This window comes from Echinops telfairi, unplaced genomic scaffold (genome assembly GCF_000313985.2).
Source record: "Echinops telfairi isolate 266 unplaced genomic scaffold, ASM31398v2 ScPeMD7_35;HRSCAF=133_0, whole genome shotgun sequence".
Lineage (NCBI taxonomy): Eukaryota > Metazoa > Chordata > Mammalia > Afrosoricida > Tenrecidae > Echinops > Echinops telfairi.
Genome location: NW_022103932.1, coordinates 68,336 through 74,694, shown reverse-complemented (window position 1 = coordinate 74,694; position 6,359 = coordinate 68,336).

Below are 6,359 nucleotides of genomic sequence, written 5' to 3'. Positions count from 1 at the left end.
TGTGAATAACTTGGTTGCCGTGCTGATGCTTTTGCGCAAACCTTCAAAGAATTGTGAACTATCCCATTGTGTCAGGCTCTGTGCAGGAAAGGTATATAAGCCTGTCTCTAATAAAGGTAGGGGCCCTGGAGGGGCCCAACTGGATTTATCCTTTCTTCTTATCTATGTGTTTTCATGGCAGATCATTCCTTCTCAAACCAGTTCAGTTTGTAATATAAGAGCCGGTCTCTATATTATCTTACACACAATGACATTCTTTAGCATCCTACTTTGTTGTGTAACCAGTGAAATCTTAAAAAGTGTGAGTGGCCACCTAAAGTACAGACTATTGATTTTACTTATGTGAAGCAAAGAAGAAAGACTAAAATCAACGACCCAAGGAAGCAATTTTTCTAAAAGAATGAATCATGCAAGTCTCTGAGATCAGAATTAGGTGGTAGCCAACTACCACAGCTAACCTATCTGATGGGGATCATAATAGAACATCCTAGGTAAATAGGAGAAAAATGTAGAACAAAAATGAGACATATGAAAAAGGAAAGGTTTTCTTGTCTAAAGAGATTGGTGGAACCTCCTCCATTATGGTCCTTAGACATCCTCAAAGCTTGGGACTAAACTCACTCCCGTGACTCAATTCTCAGTCCAACAGTAGGAAGGGCTCTAAAGTGAACAATCACATCTAAGAACAATCAACCATGTCATACGGAAATGGCAGCATTTGTTCAGACATAAAGGTCAGAAGACAGGGAGAGGAAAGAACAAACGGTAATAGAAAATATAGGGAAGAGGTAGGAAGAGTGGTTTTATATTGTCGGGACTGTAATCACTATCAGAAAGCAAAATGTAAATGTATTGGTAAATGAAGCACCAGTTTGCACATTGATGTTGTTCACACACTCGCTCACTCACTCACTACCAATGAGTTGATGCCTACTCATAGTGACTATGTTAGGAAGGGTTCTCGAGAGAAACACAACCAGGACACTTATGATTAGATATAGATATAGATATATAGATAGGAATATAACATCTAATTAGTCCACACAGCAGCACAGAGGGCTCAGTTCAACTCATTTTCATGAATCCGTTAATATACTGAAGGTCCTTCAACTCACAGGGCCTCCAGTCTAAGGTCAAGGAAGCAGACAGCAGAGTCTGCCCTCAGGCAAAGTCAGCCCACAGGCAGCAGACAGCAGGGTGGGGCAGCAACAGTCAGTAGCATGGGAGGTTATCAAAGCATGTCCTGATGGGGTCTTGAGATCTACACCCTATAACACGGTCCACCAACCTTGAGCTCGAGCGATATATGCACCAGCAGTGTGGCAAAGCAGGTCTTGATCGAACCTCAGTGATGCACAGCAAGGCAACATGATTTGCAGGTTGGCTTGGCCCACAGTAGCACAGCACGCAGTTGAGCCAAATGACTAGCTCAGGCAGCAGAGCTGGTCTGGTCACCAGGGAGAAAGAGAGAAGAGGACAGGCCTTGGAAAAGCCATTTATCTTTTTGCCCTCCAATCAATTTTCAACCTGACTAAACTCCACCCACATTTTCCTATGGAGTCCTAGTTGGCACAATAAAGTTAACTATCACAGCGACCTTACAGGACAAGGTAGAACTTCCCTGTGAGTTTCCTAGACTGTAACTCTTAATGGGAGTAAAAAGCCCCATCTTTTCCCCACTGAGTGGCTACTAGTTTCAAACTGCTGAACTTTCAGTTAGCAGCTCAACTCATAACCACTGTGCCACCTGGTGTTGTTAGGTGCTAATTAATGCCATCATATAATGACCCTATATACAATGAAAACAAACCCTGTCGGGTCCTATGCCAGTCTCACAATCTGTACGTTTGAATTCATTGTTAGAGACACTGGGTCACTCCATCTTGTTGAGGGTCTTCCTCTTTTTTTGCTGACCCTTTAGCTTACCAAGCATGACATCCTTTTCAATGAACTGGTTCCTCCTGGTAATGAGGCAAGTGTTGCTATCGCTATTTCTAAGCATCGCTCTGAAAGAATTCCTTTTAAGACATAATTTGTTGTTTTCTCTGGCATCCATGATGTATTTTATATTGTTGACCAACTCCCTAATTCATGGGTATCAATTCTTAATTTTTTCTTACTCATTATATGGAATTCTCATGCTACAAGGCAATTGTAAATACCTTATCTTTAGTCAAGCACAACTCGATTCTAAGTAATAGTTTTGCATTTTCAAAACTTTAATGAAGTCATTTGCAGCAGGTTTGCTGAATGCAATTCATAGTTTAATTTTCCAACTATTGCTTCCAAGTGTATTGATTTTGGATCCCAGAAAAATAAGATATTTGACAACTTTAGTATTTTCTCCATTTATCATGATGTTGCTTATTGGTCCAGGTGTAAGGACTTCTGTTTTCTTGATGTGAAATGTAACTGAAGGCTGCAGCGAGGCCTTCATCAATAAGTGCTTCAAGTCCTCTTCACCTTCAGCATCCAAGGTTATGTCATTTGAATATCTCAGGTGTTAATGAGTCTCCCTCCAATCCTGATAACCACGTTCTTCTTCATATATTACTGTTTCCCAAATTATTTGCTCAACATACAGATTGAGTAAGTAGGGTGAAAGGATACAACCTGGATTGCACACTTTTCCTAATTTAAAAACACATATCACTCCCTCATCCTATTCAAATGACTACCTTTTGGCCTATCTTCAGGCCAAGAACACAATTAGGCACTACAATGAGCACAATTACGTATTTGGAATTCCCATATTTTCCCCAATGTTATTCATAATTTGTTATAATCCTCCCAGTCAAAAGATTTCCCTTAGCCAATGAAATACATGTAAACATCTTTCTTCTATTTTCTGTTTTCGACCAAAATTAATTTGGCATCAACAATGATATCCATCCTTTGATACTTCTGCAACTGTTTTTGGTTTATCATTTGTAAAATTTTAGTTGCATGTTGAGGTAGTTAGTTTATTGTGTCAACCTGGCCGATAAACACATGTGGGATTAATTGAAGGGTGGAGACATAAATGGCTTGGCAAGCCTCGCCTTTCTTGTCTCTTGCTCTTTGATCATTGGACCAGTGTGCGGCTGCCTTGCTTGTTCTGTGCCTCAATTTGCAAGCTACACTAACTGTGGTACAACTAACCTGTGGAGTGTGTCACTATAATTTGAGGTTCCTTCAAGACCTGCTTCACCACACTATTAGAATTTACATCTCTTGGCTGGGGACTGTCAGACCCTGTCATCTGGCTGACTGTTGGTGACCTGCCTTGCTGTCTGTTGCCTGTGCTCGGATAGTCTGAATTGCTCTACAGAGGACTACCCGGTGACCCTCAAGACTGGAAGTACTGCCAGTGTCTCACAACTGTCTCATGGGAGTGAGTTGCACTGAGCCATTTGTGTTGCTTTATAATTTAATTAACTGTTTATTTCTTATGTTATATATTATCTATCTGTATAAATATATATAAAATTATTAGCAATCTGGTTTTGTCCCTCTAGAGAACCCTGTCTAACACACATGTGCTTATTAGTGGTATTATTTGACAATTTCCACATTCTGTTGGATCACCTTACTTTGGAGTGAATATGAATTTGGAACTCTTCCCATTGATTGGCCAGGTAGCTGTCTTCAAAGTTTCTTGGCATAGATGAGTGAGCACATTCAGCATTACATCTTTTGGTTAAAACATTACAATTGGCATTCTGTCAATTCCCGGAGCTTTGTTTTTCGCTAGTACATTCAATGCAACTTGGACTTCTTCCTTAATGGAATACTATTGGCTCTCAATCATATGCTTACTGAAAAGGCTGAAGTTTAACCAATTCTTTTGTAGGACAAAGAGTTTATCTATTCCTTCCATTTTCTTTTGATACTTTCTGCATCTTTCAATATTTTGCCCATAGAATGCTTCAATATTACAACTTGAGGACATGTTTTGTCTTAAGTTTTTCAGCTTGGGAATTGCAAAGCATGTTTTTTCCTTCTGGTTTTCTAGCACTAAGTTTTTGTTTATTTCATATAGTCCTGTGTTTTCTAAAAAATCCTTTGAAATCTTCTGTTCACCTCTTTTGCTTCATCATTTCTTCCTTTTGCTTTAGCGATTTCACATTCAAGAGGAAGTTTCAGAGTCTCTTTTGATATTAATTTTGCCCTTTTCTTTTTATTACATTTTTAAATGAATTTTTGTTTTCTCCATTTATCCCGTCCTGGCTGTAATTCCTTCAATTCTCCTTCAGTATTCTTTACTCATTATGCAGAGCTCACATGCATGTGAGACGATTGCACACCATAATTTGGCCAGTCATAACTTCAGGGTTCACTATGTCCATCATACTCTTGAGATTGTCTCTAAGTTCAAGTGGAATATAGACCACGTTATATTATGGTGCTTATGCACTTTTTTCTTTTCCCTCTGTAAACTCTATGGATATCTTTTCATTTTCTCTGTAAAGTTTCACCCACATCTTATTAAAATGTTTCAAAACATACTTAGAGAAGATAGAAAAAGAAGCAAATAAGTAAATACAAGTAGAAAAAGAAAATACAGTGAACATCAATGCATCTATATCAATAATTTTCGTAAGTGGACGTGTTCTAATTATACAAATTCAGACAGAAATGGTCAGGGTGTTTTTTTAAGGCCAGATGCACTATATATTGTGAATAAGAAATCCATTTAAAATATGAATCCATGTCATTGTTATTGTTAAGTATTGTTATTGTTAAGGTAGTAGCTATTGGTTTCCAACCCACAGCAACTCTGTACACAACAGAACAAAACACTGTATGGTCCTGCACCATCTCACAATTCTTCCTGTGGCTTGAGTCACTGCTGTAGGCACTGTGTCAATCTATCTCCTTGAGGACCTTCCTCTGTTTCATTGCCTCTCTACTTGATGAACCATGTAGACTTACACAGGGTAAATATAAAGAGATTTTGAAAGATACAGCCGGCTAATATTGATCAGTAGAAAGTTGTGGTTACTCACATCCATTACATTGATTCTAAATCATTGTGACTCTATAAAACAGCTTGTGTTTCCATGCCCATACATCTTTATGGGAGTAGACACCATCACTTGATGTGTTGCTGAGTTGCTCAAGTTGAAGTTAGCAATGCAATGTTTAACCCCCCTGTGCCACCATATCAAGAGTAGTTGTATTCATTTCAGACTACTAGACTTCAGAGAAACCAAAATTCTCAGGGATAAAGAGGGAAACTACAGAGTGAAAAAGTAGTAAATTTCTGAGATTGAACAATCCTGAAATTGAATCCTCTGTTAAAAGACCATCAACATATACAGAACAAAACTAGATAGAATTGAAACCAGATATAAAAATTTAGTTCATCACATGAGTTTCTATTGTTTTGTTTTCTTCTGGTCATTCAGATGCATCTAGTAGATGAACTGCTTTTTAAAATGGCTGCAAGTTGGAAGAGTCAGAGCAGATGCTACATTATGTGACTGTTTTGGAACTCAGGAATAAATTCAGTATGTTTTATAAAGCACGGTACCTTCCATTGACTGTGTCTGGCTCAGGTTTTGAGGAAGAATCTCGAGACAACGAAGGTTGTCTTCTTTCCTACAGGCACATGTGCAGCAGTCAGTTCTCTTCAGAGCGAAGAGAACCAACAGGAGGGGCGCATCTTCTCTTCTTGACCCTTGCCTCGGTCTTGAGATCACAAACGGCCCATCTATTTTCTTGAAACACTGAGCATCAGTCTTGAAACGGGGCTTTGATTAATGTGCTAAAAGGCTTTTACATTACAATGCTGGTTATGAAGACTGAAACTTGTTTAGATTTAAGAAATTGCAGTTGGTACATTTAAGCCTATAGAAGCTCAAGTAGAAAAATCCATGCTAGTTTAAAATTGTAGTTTGTTCTGCATTTTAGGGAAGATGGCCTAAGTGACATGTATCTTTTGCTCTAGATCAGTGGTTCTCAACCTTCCTCAGGCGGCGACCTTTTAATATACTTCCTCATGTTGTGGTGAGCCCCAGCCATAAAATTATTTTCATTGCTACTTCATCACTATAATTTAGCTACTGTTATGAATTGGGTGACCCCTGTGAAAGGGTCATTTGGCCCCCCCAAAGGTGTCACAACCCACAGGGTGAGAACCGCTGCTTTAGAAGATCCTGTATGGAGTCTTCAAGGCCTAGCCTGCCTGCAGTTGAAAGGCATGAAGAAGGAGGATGAGGATGAGGAAGAAGATGATGATGATGAAAAAGAAAGAGGAGGAGAGAGGAGAAGGAGAATAGAGTTGAATCTTACTGCTAATGTCCTGCATAATAAGCACAAAAGGTCGGCTTGTGAGCAGAGGAGCTTTGCATGTTTCATAGGTTTTTTAGGACGTT